The sequence below is a fragment of the Oncorhynchus mykiss genome, chromosome 13 (assembly GCF_057628025.1).
Source record: "Oncorhynchus mykiss isolate SJ-2025 chromosome 13, ASM5762802v1, whole genome shotgun sequence".
Classification (NCBI taxonomy): Eukaryota; Metazoa; Chordata; class Actinopteri; order Salmoniformes; family Salmonidae; genus Oncorhynchus; species Oncorhynchus mykiss.
The window spans coordinates 62514150-62528673 of record NC_143034.1 but is presented as its reverse complement, the minus strand read 5'-3'; the positions used below and the strand labels follow the sequence as shown (position 1 = coordinate 62528673).

Sequence of the window (14524 nt, the reverse complement as noted above, 5' to 3'; positions counted from 1 at the left end):
CAGGAAGAGACCTTTGTTTGGTTAAGCGGTGTTGCTGTAGCGCTCATGTGATTGCGGAGTTTGCAAAACAAATGGCCACTGTATTGATGCAAATAATGATGATATAATTCTGCCAAGCTGGCATAGGCTACTTTTGTTAATAATGGGATATGTAGGAGGGCGAGCCGGTCAAGGATCGATTCAGACAAGGTGGTCTATTGTATGACAAGTGACAGTTTAATTATGAGTAAAGATATCTGGTACAACGTATACGGGCCCATTTCATTCGGTTCTTAAGGAACCAGCAGAAAAGAGCGCAGATAACAGAGTGCACATGTCTCATATACAGAACAGAAAGTAGGTTGATTCTAGAAGATCGGGTCTTCGGGTTGGTTCAGGCTGAGGTGTAGTCTTCTTGGATTGGCCCTGTTGGGCCGTCCGTCATCCCTCTGAGTCTTGTTCTTTGCCACACAATGTTCAGCTAAAAAGGAGATTAGGTGTGTGCGCTGTCCTCAGTCACACAATGTTCGGCTAGAAAGGAGATTAGGTGTGTGCGCTGGTTTCTGCAAGTCAAGGCTGTCTCTTCCTCCCAATGTGTGGGTGTATGTCTTATCTGTGTGTCCTCGGCAGTTAGTGTGTGTAATGTGTGTGTGCTGTGTGTGTGGGTGTGGGAGCTATCCTGTATGGGACCTAACATGTTTTACTGTGAAAATACGCTGTCTCAGTTATAGCAATGTAATAGCAGTAGGCTGGTCACCTGCATAAGAAATAGCACTTCCTTACAAATCCCTCTCTTCACGTCTCCCCAGAGACGTGACACAACCTAACTAGATCCAGACACAAAAAGAAAACTTTTCCCAGAAGGAAAAGTTTTGTGATTCCCTCTCTTCACATCTCCTAAGAGATGTGACATAAACTAGGCTAACAATTACAAAGTTTAAAATACCTTCATGTTCTCCATTCGATCCCACTATGTACTAGATTGGCTACCAGCCACCTAGGAACTTGCAACCCTCATGTCAAAAGAGAACAACAGCTCATTGAAAAACAGAACAAAAGAAAATGATGTGAAATTTAAGCCCCCCTTTTTGACACCCACTAGGGTGTCACTCATTATCCCTTATTTCAGCAGTCATAGCATTTCATGAAAAGAAAAACAAAACCTAGTAGGCACTCTCAACCTCATCCTCAAATTTGGGCAGGTCATTAGCAAGCAGAGGAAACATCTGGGAAAGGGGGGAAGGGTCAATAGCTCTAGAGATAACCCTAGTGGTAAGGGAACGGATACATGGAATGCAACAGCATCCACAGAGAACCAAAATGGCCGCGAACACCGAAATGGAGACCAAAATGGAGGAGACCAGGGTTTTATATTTACCAAAGGCACTCATCCAGGAGTCCCACATTGAGGTATCAATCCCAGAATGAGATTTCATTTTACCATTAAGAGTCCTCAAACCTTCTAGGGCTATGGTCAAGCTACCATCGGAGGCTGTGTTATTAGGGATGAAAGTACAACACTGTTCACCAAACATAGTGCAAGCTCCACCTTTCTCTGCCAGTAGCATATCCACTGCAATGCGATTCTGGAATGTATTCTATCCACATTTTTATTAACAGTGCACCACCAACAAATGGAGGACTCAAACCCAGCTGCCACCTGATCCACCAACTTGTACTCGTCAGGAACTCCCCTTGGGACTCCAATGGCGTCTATGTACGTCGGATCACCACTAGATGGGGTGGTGGCACGCCTGGAACGTCCCCTCCAATATTCAGGGTTCACCCCCTGGACCCTAAGGATGAGGTCTCCAGCCTCTGTAGGGTAGATAGAAACAGGCAAAAGGAGAGTAACAAGTGTAACAAGCTTCCAGTAGTATTGGAGGGTAATTTATCAAACAGGACAGTGTTGCCACACCACCACCTCACATCTGCTCTGGATATTGGACTGAAACTCCCAACAATGTTGATTGTATCCAGACACCAATTCCCAGGAACCTGTCCCACATTAGTACCGCCTCCCGTCATTTTGACACAGGTGAAATGTGCCCTGGCAACCTTGTTGGAAAACAATGGTTTCCTAGCAGTAGATTTAGTCATGGGATAGACAGCATCCCAGGCAGAGCAATTACAACTGGGGTTATCCGTAGTCATTAATGGGATTAAACATGTTAGAGTCACATCTGTAACAGACTTCTTAAAACACGGTATGATGCAAGCAGCACAACACATCAATAATACAAATACAAGAATTAGGGTCAGAAATCCAGTAACCACCATACCAGTGTACTTACCAAACCAGGCTCCCAACCAAAAGAACAGTCCAGACTCCTCCACCCCCGCCATGGTCCTCATCTCAGCAGATAGTGCACCAAGCCCATTAAAGGCCTTAGCTATACCACCATCTGGAGTGGTGTTATTAGGAATATACGTGCAACATTGTTCACCGAACATCTTGCAGACTGTCTGGCAACCCTAGATGTGGCCTCAAGCTGTTCAGACAGACCAGTGAGTGCATCACGGGGGTAATTCACAAAACGCTGTTGATTATAGTAGATATAACTGATCCATGCAGTCTGTCTAGCATCCACTATGGCTGGACCTATAATAGGTAGTAAGTGCCAGAGTCCATCATTCCTACCCAAGGCCTGAAACTCATGAGGAACCCCCACTGGCACTCCCAACAGGTTAGTGTGTATGTCAACTACATCCTCTGTCCATGGAGCACTACATCTATGTCTCCCATGGGATGGAATGTTTTCAGGTCCCCTGGATACAGAACCCAACAGCTGTTCAGAAGTAACATCAACAATGGTCAGTGGAATTATCAAACTGGTCAGAGCACACGTACCTTGCCAGTCTCCTCTAAGAATGGGTCTCAGTACTCTTTTGGGTCCACATATTCACCACACATCAGCCAGACCACTAGTTTGGTTTAGGCCTGTAACTGGCCAAGTGGCATAAATGGTTATGTTACTGCTGCAATCAGCTTCAGGCAATCTCCCATAGTCCATGCCACTACCTGTACCCGTGATGCAACTGTAATTGCCCCCATATGCCTTAACACCCCAAGGGGCCCGATGAGGAGGTACTGTAGGAAACACAAGGCTCAAAGAGGAACAGAGGGTTGAATTGGGCTGAACCTGGTAAAAACCTCTCAGAATACACAACCACCCCTCTCCTTCTCCTATAGCAAATGGGTGTGTAGCCAGAACAAGTCTAGCATGACTACAAATAGTGCAGTCCTTTCTTCTCAGGGTTTTAGCTGTGTACCTCATATAAGACAGCCACAAATTGTCCCTACCATCAAAACCAGTCTCAGTGCCTAATTGATCAATAGCTGTGTAGTCTCTAACATTAATTACCTGAATGGGATTTTTTAACACAGTGGTGGTAGGTGGCAGGTTCGGTCCAGGGGTGGTAGAGGAGTGTGTCTGGCCCTGGTTCGTCTGGGACCTCTGGTTTTGGCAGCTCCCTAATAGAAAACACATCCATCGTGTCTGTCCCGGTCCTTTGTAGTCCGAGGGTGTAAGTGCCTGCATCAGAGAGCTTAATAGTTTTGATGGTTAGTAGGATTTCATCACCTTTACAAAGTTCAACAGTGCTACCAGGTTTTCCCCATATGATGGAAAACCTATCCACCTTTGTGGGATCCCCTATGCTATAAGAATACCCTCTTCTCCAATCCTAGAATTGTCCCAAGTTGGTTATCATGTAATCCCCATATGGACACCCTCCCCCATTACACAGGTACACTGACACTCCTGTAAAGCCCCACCCTCTCCCAGAGAACACATCACTAGCAAGAGCCAGACACATCTTCACTTCTATGAACAAAAACAGGGGTGACAGGACAGGGAGGGTTACTTCATTCGAGAGATGGCCCCCGGAATCCTGTTAATTCCAGTTCTCCTCTCGAACACTGTTTATTGTTCGACAGTGTCAGTGTCCTACCCTTCCCCGTGCGATATGAATCCGGGTAGCTCTTTCAGCTAGCTGTCACCAGGAGTCCTTGTATGGTCCCCCCAACAAGCCTCTGGGACTGGATTGAGTGACTTCACCTGTAGTTCACCTGTAATGCATAAAATCCTGGACATACAGGCTTGGTTAACAAACAGTGTCTCATATGTTTTATCTGATTATATCTTTAGTTTCTTATCCAATAGGCCCCATCCTATCCTAGACCACAATTTACCCATCCCCCTTTTGATACCTGGCTCTGCCCAGGTAACAACCTTACCTACTCTAAATAATGACTTAGGTAAGATTAGTATATTATCCTTCTGTTCTGACATTATCATGTAGGAGCGCCCCTTTCATTTTCCACATGTCCAATTCTCCCTTTTGTCTCCACTCAGTAACTGTTATCTACACATTCTGTTATCTTTGCTCGTCCTGGCTCCCTTTTAAAACTTATCCTCTCTGCTCTCCAACCTTCAAGGTCTCTGCAGTGCAGGGGAGGGCTCTTCTGTCTGCCTTTTCCCCTTATCTGTCTGTAGCTCGTTTTCTCATGTTTCCAAATTTGAACTAAATGTCTCACTGTTTGGCTTTATCTAAACTCATGGATTTTTTTTTTAGAAAAACATGTCTATGGTGGCACTTTCTAAAGTCCTTATATAGGTTAATTAAACCCCACTATAATTAATTTACCTTAAAAATAAAAAATAAAAACAAACCGTATTACCCATGACCACAAATTAAATATTCAAATGGAACCCCCTATACACAGGTGTTAAAACCAAACACAAATCTAAATTTCTTCCCTGCCCTGTTTGCTCAAAATATGTCCCAAATACTTAACATGAGTCTACCATAAATAAAACTTATCCTAGCTAAATTTTCACACCACGTTCATCAGAGAAAATATAATGACACTATAATGTAAATTTCACTGCCTTTTTGTATTAAATTACCTTAATATCAGTATTACAAATTACCCTAGATTCTCCATCCAAATGGCTTTCCAATGAGGCTGATCAGACCACAAAGGAAAGTTACAATGGAGGTCATAAGTCATACCACCTTCCCTGTGTTTGATTACCAATTTCAAACCAGTTGTAACTTTAGTTAACGTCAACCTGCTCCGCCACAGGAGTGCCATCTGATGCACTGTCCAGCTAGACCAGTCAGGACCAGTCTCTGCCACTAAATTCTTCCACGTCCATTTATTATACCCCCCTTCTGTCATGTACCACACTGATCTAGACCAACTGATTGCATGAGTACCATAACCGCCACCTGGGCTTCCAATAACACCCCAGGTAAGTATAACAGTGGTAGTAGCGTTAGGCGGGATACACAGAGTAGCTGACCTAATCAATTCTGCAGTACACTCAAAGTCATTATTCTGAACTTGACGTTTAGACAGAACATGCGTATCCGAGAATATTGAAGCATTGGTGATGTTTAGCTGGGTAGTCTGTTCCTGGTCAGTGATTATACGCTGGGCTGCCCATATCATTACTCCCAATGTCAAAACAACATTGACTATAATTAGGACAAACAATGGGCCAGAACAACCCAGTCTTTCCCATGGTCTCCTAGCCCTTCTAGCCCATGGTGCTACTCTAGTGTCCCTATCATCTGAGGATGGGAGTCTCCTCCACATGATCAGACGGGAGGGATGTCAGAATTTGAATTCGAATTGGATGTGAGTAAATCACTTCTTACTTCAGCCAGAGTTCTGGCAGGGGTTGGGGCTGGTGTACAATGTGTCAGGTGGTGCCAAGGTGCGCCTAATTTACCTTTGACCTGGACTGAGTGTGAAGTAACCTCCTTCACTTCGTACGGTCCAGTCCACCTGGGATCAGCCCACTTTCTCTTGTGGACCTTGATCCTTACCCAGTCCCCAACTTTTACCCTTGGTTGTTCCGGGACGTCAGTCAGCTCCCTCTCTGCGACACGGTGTATCTGTTTGGAGAGAGCTGCAGACAATTCCGTCAATTTCTTCACATAGTCAGACATCCCTATTTGGTGCACATCAAGAGGGGGCATATGACCTCCCTCTCTTGGTGGCCCTGGCATTACTCTACCTGTCATTATTTCATGGGGTGAAAGATGTGTCCCTGCACACACTTTAGCTATCTTAGCTTTCAGATTTTGATTACAGCGTTCCACAAGGCCCTGCGATTGCGGCCTATACACAGAGCCAAACTTGTGTGTAATGCCAAACCTCTCCTCCACCTGTCTTAGGTGCTGATTTGACGTGTTTTTTTTTTAGAAATATTTTGTACACTCTTTGGATATACTTAGCCCGTCACTGGCTCGTGCCAGTGATGTATTCTTAGGAGACACTATTACTCGTACTCTGTCTTAACTCAGAGCCTCTCCGTCATATATCCAGAATTTTAAACAATAATGTTTTAATGATTAAACACGAGCCCCCAATTCAGGAAATGATTATCAACATAAACTATGTTTTAACAATTTGGATAATAGATTTTTTTTTTTTTTTTTTGAATTTAGGAAATACTTTGCTCACAATAATTTTAAATAATGGTAATAATATCAGGGACTTGTGAAACGCCGTTTACATTTAGTCTATAGTCAACACACAAATATTATTACATGGACATAGTTTTAAACACAATTGTTCAATTAGAACATCTTATTCTATGACATCACACATTAGTACATTTATCACATTCATTCTGGCCACAACACAAAGCGGACTTTTCAGTCCAACATATCTTAATCATACATTAATCTATTGTAGACACCTCACCGGACACTACCAGCTATTGGATTTTAACCTCACCGGACACTACCGGCTATTGGTTCTATCTAAAACACTAATTGGATTTATCTTTTGCAGATGAATGATCGAATCATACTCAGATGTTAATGATAAAACTGATCACGCCCTTTTTCAGACGCCCGAACGAATATCACTTATACATAGAATATAATCCTGGTCACATCAATACTCAATAATAGACCACCTTACCAGACACAGCTGGACCGGTCACTAGCCGGACTATCGGTGAAAATCTATCCTAGACTATATTATTTATTCCTTACTGGTGTCTGCCACCAGACCGTTCACAGCCGGACTATCAGAATATTCTATTAATATTAGGTCTACTACTAAATATCCCTTACCGGTGTCTGCCACCGGACCGTTCTCATGCCGGACTATCGGAATATTCTAACTACTACTCATCCCTTACCGGTGTCTGCCACCGGACCGTTCTCATGCCGGACTATCGGGATATTCTAATTACCACATATGTTTACTTCACTGTCAATTTCAAGTCCATTATTTATATAAAATTTACACAAAAATTCTTACCCACACTCGGTACTACTGATCGTAATTTGGTATGACTATTCGACAATATGCAAAGTTTGATAAAACAGGTTTTGCTTACCTTATTTTGTGGTCGACCAGAGATCAGTTTCCCGAGTTGAGCAGAATTGTTGTCCACCCCCGAATGGTTTTCACCTGTCCTCCGGGAACCGTCCTTTCACCAACTCGCCCCCTCACACCCACATCAACCACTCTGGACTGGGTCGTTAGTAAACCATCCTTCTGCTACCAAGTTTCTGTTAATAATGGGATATGTAGGAGGGCGAGCCGGTCAAGGATCGATTCAGACAAGGTGGTCTATTGTATGACAAGTGACAGTTTAATTATGAGTAAAGATATCTGGTACAACGTATACGGGCCCATTTCATTCGGTTCTTAAGGAACCAGCAGAAAAGAGCGCAGATAACAGAGTGCACATGTCTCATATACAGAACAGAAAGTAGGTTGATTCTAGAAGATCGGGTCTTCGGGTTGGTTCAGGCTGAGGTGTAGTCTTCTTGGATTGGCCCTGTTGGGCCGTCCGTCATCCCTCTGAGTCTTGTTCTTTGCCACACAATGTTCAGCTAAAAAGGAGATTAGGTGTGTGCGCTGTCCTCAGTCACACAATGTTCGGCTAGAAAGGAGATTAGGTGTGTGCGCTGGTTTCTGCAAGTCAAGGCTGTCTCTTCCTCCCAATGTGTGGGTGTATGTCTTATCTGTGTGTCCTCGGCAGTTAGTGTGTGTAATGTGTGTGTGCTGTGTGTGTGGGTGTGGGAGCTATCCTGTATGGGACCTAACATGTTTTACTGTGAAAATACGCTGTCTCAGTTATAGCAATGTAATAGCAGTAGGCTGGTCACCTGCATAAGAAATAGCACTTCCTTACACTTTGCAGTTAACATTTCATTGAGAAGGTTTTTGTGGGAAGCCTTTCCTTCTCTACCAGAAGAAGGTAATCATTAGCCTCAACGCTAACGGCTACACAAAGTGTAGACCTGCGCGCGCTCCGCACGCATGCGCACAGAAACTGGGCAGTCCTGTGCTGTTTCTGAAAGTTGCGTGGAAATACGAATCACTGATGCATTTTGTTGATGTCTAATGATTCTCTTGGGCAAATGAATGCATTTTCTAACAAGTTGAAAGGATTTAGTTGATTTCCTCCTTAGTTCAAAACATTTTTGAATATTGTTGAATTTCGGTTTAAAGTCTGGATTCCGTGATTCCGTATTATATAGGGCCCTAGTCCATGAAGTTGTCATAAGTGTGAACATAGGATATGCCCTCTCCCCCCCCACAAGAGTGAAATATATGGGCTGGAAAGGAAATGTAAGCAAGGTTTGAGCTTTGTCAGTGTGTCACAACGTGGACATTTCTCTGTCTCCCGATGAATGAGCGGCACATTGACTTTATATAGTGTACCAAGAGGGTTCCCTTCGCTTACGGCCATACCAGCCTGAATACGCCCGATCTCGTCCGATCTCGGAAGCTAAGCAGGGTCGGGCCTGGTTAGTACTTGGATGGGAGACCGCCTGGGAATACCAGGTGCTGTAAGCTTTTTGCTCCAGTAGAGGGTACTCTTGTGTCATGCGTGGAGCAACTGCCTTTTATTTATCGCCCTAATAATGTTGTGTCTTTTTATTGGACTACATGCAGTTTGTTAGTGCTGCCCTGCCCTGATCAAATCCAATCATGGACAGTGCGTTTCCCTCGAAATGTAGGCACTACATTCAGCATTTGTTTTTAGACTGTCAATGTCTGTCGTCCATTAGGGCCCTGTAAAATCCCTTCAATGTTTTGCCTGACCCCCCCCCCCAAAAAAATTCCCCCTCTCCTCCGTTTACATTTCCCGGTTTACCGTTTATCCCTGCTTCTCCAGGTTTGCGCTCTCAAAAGCACACCTTTTTAATCGAAATATAACACGATTGGATGTTCTATGTCCACGACAACATTTAAAACCCTAGCAGGAGACCACTTTTGAGGTCTTGGAAAAATTGAAGACATATCGATTTTGGGGTGTAGTTACCCTTTAAACGCAAGCGTGCGCCAGGAAGAGACCTTTGTTTGGTTAAGCGGTGTTGCTGTAGCGCTCATGTGATTGCGGAGTTTGCAAAACAAATGGCCACTGGATTGATGCAAATAATGATGATATAATTCTGCCAAGCTGGCATAGGCTACTTTGCAGTTAACATTTCATTGAGAAGGTTTTTGTGGGAAGCCTTTCCTTCTCTACCAGAAGAAGGTAATCATTAGCCTCAACGCTAACGGCTACACAAAGTGTAGACCTGCGCGCGCTCCGCACGCATGCGCACAGAAACTGGGCAGTCCTGTGCTGTTTCTGAAAGTTGCGTGGAAATACGAATCACTGATGCATTTTGTTGATGTCTAATGATTCTCTTGGGCAAATGAATGCATTTTCTAACAAGTTGAAAGGATTTAGTTGATTTCCTCCTTAGTTCAAAACATTTTTGAATATTGTTGAATTTCGGTTTAAAGTCTGGATTCCGTGATTCCGTATTATATAGGGCCCTAGTCCATGAAGTTGTCATAAGTGTGAACATAGGATATGCCCTCTCCCCCCCCACAAGAGTGAAATATATGGGCTGGAAAGGAAATGTAAGCAAGGTTTGAGCTTTGTCAGTGTGTCACAACGTGGACATTTCTCTGTCTCCCGATGAATGAGCGGCACATTGACTTTATATAGTGTACCAAGAGGGTTCCCTTCGCTTACGGCCATACCAGCCTGAATACGCCCGATCTCGTCCGATCTCGGAAGCTAAGCAGGGTCGGGCCTGGTTAGTACTTGGATGGGAGACCGCCTGGGAATACCAGGTGCTGTAAGCTTTTTGCTCCAGTAGAGGGTACTCTTGTGTCATGCGTGGAGCAACTGCCTTTTATTTATCGCCCTAATAATGTTGTGTCTTTTTATTGGACTACATGCAGTTTGTTAGTGCTGCCCTGCCCTGATCAAATCCAATCATGGACAGTGCGTTTCCCTCGAAATGTAGGCACTACATTCAGCATTTGTTTTTAGACTGTCAATGTCTGTCGTCCATTAGGGCCCTGTAAAATCCCTTCAATGTTTTGCCTGACCCCCCCCCCCAAAAAAATTCCCCCTCTCCTCCGTTTACATTTCCCGGTTTACCGTTTATCCCTGCTTCTCCAGGTTTGCGCTCTCAAAAGCACACCTTTTTAATCGAAATATAACACGATTGGATGTTCTATGTCCACGACAACATTTAAAACCCTAGCAGGAGACCACTTTTGAGGTCTTGGAAAAATTGAAGACATATCGATTTTGGGGTGTAGTTACCCTTTAAACGCAAGCGTGCGCCAGGAAGAGACCTTTGTTTGGTTAAGCGGTGTTGCTGTAGCGCTCATGTGATTGCGGAGTTTGCAAAACAAATGGCCACTGGATTGATGCAAATAATGATGATATAATTCTGCCAAGCTGGCATAGGCTACTTTGCAGTTAACATTTCATTGAGAAGGTTTTTGTGGGAAGCCTTTCCTTCTCTACCAGAAGAAGGTAATCATTAGCCTCAACGCTAACGGCTACACAAAGTGTAGACCTGCGCGCGCTCCGCACGCATGCGCACAGAAACTGGGCAGTCCTGTGCTGTTTCTGAAAGTTGCGTGGAAATACGAATCACTGATGCATTTTGTTGATGTCTAATGATTCTCTTGGGCAAATGAATGCATTTTCTAACAAGTTGAAAGGATTTAGTTGATTTCCTCCTTAGTTCAAAACATTTTTGAATATTGTTGAATTTCGGTTTAAAGTCTGGATTCCGTGATTCCGTATTATATAGGGCCCTAGTCCATGAAGTTGTCATAAGTGTGAACATAGGATATGCCCTCTCCCCCCCCACAAGAGTGAAATATATGGGCTGGAAAGGAAATGTAAGCAAGGTTTGAGCTTTGTCAGTGTGTCACAACGTGGACATTTCTCTGTCTCCCGATGAATGAGCGGCACATTGACTTTATATAGTGTACCAAGAGGGTTCCCTTCGCTTACGGCCATACCAGCCTGAATACGCCCGATCTCGTCCGATCTCGGAAGCTAAGCAGGGTCGGGCCTGGTTAGTACTTGGATGGGAGACCGCCTGGGAATACCAGGTGCTGTAAGCTTTTTGCTCCAGTAGAGGGTACTCTTGTGTCATGCGTGGAGCAACTGCCTTTTATTTATCGCCCTAATAATGTTGTGTCTTTTTATTGGACTACATGCAGTTTGTTAGTGCTGCCCTGCCCTGATCAAATCCAATCATGGACAGTGCGTTTCCCTCGAAATGTAGGCACTACATTCAGCATTTGTTTTTAGACTGTCAATGTCTGTCGTCCATTAGGGCCCTGTAAAATCCCTTCAATGTTTTGCCTGACCCCCCCCCCCAAAAAAATTCCCCCTCTCCTCCGTTTACATTTCCCGGTTTACCGTTTATCCCTGCTTCTCCAGGTTTGCGCTCTCAAAAGCACACCTTTTTAATCGAAATATAACACGATTGGATGTTCTATGTCCACGACAACATTTAAAACCCTAGCAGGAGACCACTTTTGAGGTCTTGGAAAAATTGAAGACATATCGATTTTGGGGTGTAGTTACCCTTTAAACGCAAGCGTGCGCCAGGAAGAGACCTTTGTTTGGTTAAGCGGTGTTGCTGTAGCGCTCATGTGATTGCGGAGTTTGCAAAACAAATGGCCACTGGATTGATGCAAATAATGATGATATAATTCTGCCAAGCTGGCATAGGCTACTTTGCAGTTAACATTTCATTGAGAAGGTTTTTGTGGGAAGCCTTTCCTTCTCTACCAGAAGAAGGTAATCATTAGCCTCAACGCTAACGGCTACACAAAGTGTAGACCTGCGCGCGCTCCGCACGCATGCGCACAGAAACTGGGCAGTCCTGTGCTGTTTCTGAAAGTTGCGTGGAAATACGAATCACTGATGCATTTTGTTGATGTCTAATGATTCTCTTGGGCAAATGAATGCATTTTCTAACAAGTTGAAAGGATTTAGTTGATTTCCTCCTTAGTTCAAAACATTTTTGAATATTGTTGAATTTCGGTTTAAAGTCTGGATTCCGTGATTCCGTATTATATAGGGCCCTAGTCCATGAAGTTGTCATAAGTGTGAACATAGGATATGCCCTCTCCCCCCCCACAAGAGTGAAATATATGGGCTGGAAAGGAAATGTAAGCAAGGTTTGAGCTTTGTCAGTGTGTCACAACGTGGACATTTCTCTGTCTCCCGATGAATGAGCGGCACATTGACTTTATATAGTGTACCAAGAGGGTTCCCTTCGCTTACGGCCATACCAGCCTGAATACGCCCGATCTCGTCCGATCTCGGAAGCTAAGCAGGGTCGGGCCTGGTTAGTACTTGGATGGGAGACCGCCTGGGAATACCAGGTGCTGTAAGCTTTTTGCTCCAGTAGAGGGTACTCTTGTGTCATGCGTGGAGCAACTGCCTTTTATTTATCGCCCTAATAATGTTGTGTCTTTTTATTGGACTACATGCAGTTTGTTAGTGCTGCCCTGCCCTGATCAAATCCAATCATGGACAGTGCGTTTCCCTCGAAATGTAGGCACTACATTCAGCATTTGTTTTTAGACTGTCAATGTCTGTCGTCCATTAGGGCCCTGTAAAATCCCTTCAATGTTTTGCCTGACCCCCCCCCCCAAAAAAATTCCCCCTCTCCTCCGTTTACATTTCCCGGTTTACCGTTTATCCCTGCTTCTCCAGGTTTGCGCTCTCAAAAGCACACCTTTTTAATCGAAATATAACACGATTGGATGTTCTATGTCCACGACAACATTTAAAACCCTAGCAGGAGACCACTTTTGAGGTCTTGGAAAAATTGAAGACATATCGATTTTGGGGTGTAGTTACCCTTTAAACGCAAGCGTGCGCCAGGAAGAGACCTTTGTTTGGTTAAGCGGTGTTGCTGTAGCGCTCATGTGATTGCGGAGTTTGCAAAACAAATGGCCACTGGATTGATGCAAATAATGATGATATAATTCTGCCAAGCTGGCATAGGCTACTTTGCAGTTAACATTTCATTGAGAAGGTTTTTGTGGGAAGCCTTTCCTTCTCTACCAGAAGAAGGTAATCATTAGCCTCAACGCTAACGGCTACACAAAGTGTAGACCTGCGCGCGCTCCGCACGCATGCGCACAGAAACTGGGCAGTCCTGTGCTGTTTCTGAAAGTTGCGTGGAAATACGAATCACTGATGCATTTTGTTGATGTCTAATGATTCTCTTGGGCAAATGAATGCATTTTCTAACAAGTTGAAAGGATTTAGTTGATTTCCTCCTTAGTTCAAAACATTTTTGAATATTGTTGAATTTCGGTTTAAAGTCTGGATTCCGTGATTCCGTATTATATAGGGCCCTAGTCCATGAAGTTGTCATAAGTGTGAACATAGGATATGCCCTCTCCCCCCCCACAAGAGTGAAATATATGGGCTGGAAAGGAAATGTAAGCAAGGTTTGAGCTTTGTCAGTGTGTCACAACGTGGACATTTCTCTGTCTCCCGATGAATGAGCGGCACATTGACTTTATATAGTGTACCAAGAGGGTTCCCTTCGCTTACGGCCATACCAGCCTGAATACGCCCGATCTCGTCCGATCTCGGAAGCTAAGCAGGGTCGGGCCTGGTTAGTACTTGGATGGGAGACCGCCTGGGAATACCAGGTGCTGTAAGCTTTTTGCTCCAGTAGAGGGTACTCTTGTGTCATGCGTGGAGCAACTGCCTTTTATTTATCGCCCTAATAATGTTGTGTCTTTTTATTGGACTACATGCAGTTTGTTAGTGCTGCCCTGCCCTGATCAAATCCAATCATGGACAGTGCGTTTCCCTCGAAATGTAGGCACTACATTCAGCATTTGTTTTTAGACTGTCAATGTCTGTCGTCCATTAGGGCCCTGTAAAATCCCTTCAATGTTTTGCCTGACCCCCCCCCCCAAAAAAATTCCCCCTCTCCTCCGTTTACATTTCCCGGTTTACCGTTTATCCCTGCTTCTCCAGGTTTGCGCTCTCAAAAGCACACCTTTTTAATCGAAATATAACACGATTGGATGTTCTATGTCCACGACAACATTTAAAACCCTAGCAGGAGACCACTTTTGAGGTCTTGGAAAAATTGAAGACATATCGATTTTGGGGTGTAGTTACCCTTTAAACGCAAGCGTGCGCCAGGAAGAGACCTTTGTTTGGTTAAGCGGTGTTGCTGTAGCACTCATGTGATTGCGGAGTTTGCA

The 14524-nt window shown here is 44.3% G+C and overlaps 1 long non-coding RNA gene and 5 other non-coding genes across 6 annotated transcripts; 5 read left to right on the top strand and 1 right to left on the bottom strand.

Annotated features, from left to right (window-relative positions):
- Positions 1 to 195: 195 nt before the first annotated feature.
- Positions 196 to 8154, bottom strand: LOC149978957 (uncharacterized). The gene is made up of 2 exons (XR_016486037.1): positions 7350 to 8154; positions 196 to 5903 (listed from the first exon to the last, which is right to left on the bottom strand). It is a non-coding gene; the product is annotated as an uncharacterized LOC149978957 (long non-coding RNA).
- A 548-nt stretch (positions 8155 to 8702) lies between these two features.
- LOC118962626 (5S ribosomal RNA) lies at positions 8703 to 8821 on the top strand. Its single transcript, XR_005049964.1, has one exon. It is a non-coding gene; the product is annotated as a 5S ribosomal RNA (ribosomal RNA).
- A 1168-nt stretch (positions 8822 to 9989) lies between these two features.
- On the top strand, positions 9990 to 10108 carry LOC118962652 (5S ribosomal RNA). The gene has a single exon (XR_005049989.1). It is a non-coding gene; the product is annotated as a 5S ribosomal RNA (ribosomal RNA).
- Positions 10109 to 11276: 1168 nt separating this feature from the next.
- On the top strand, positions 11277 to 11395 carry LOC118962651 (5S ribosomal RNA). The gene has a single exon (XR_005049988.1). It is a non-coding gene; the product is annotated as a 5S ribosomal RNA (ribosomal RNA).
- Positions 11396 to 12563: 1168 nt separating this feature from the next.
- Positions 12564 to 12682, top strand: LOC118962647 (5S ribosomal RNA). Its single transcript, XR_005049985.1, has one exon. It is a non-coding gene; the product is annotated as a 5S ribosomal RNA (ribosomal RNA).
- Positions 12683 to 13850: 1168 nt separating this feature from the next.
- Positions 13851 to 13969, top strand: LOC118962636 (5S ribosomal RNA). The gene has a single exon (XR_005049974.1). It is a non-coding gene; the product is annotated as a 5S ribosomal RNA (ribosomal RNA).
- The last annotated feature ends 555 nt before the right edge of the window (positions 13970 to 14524 follow it).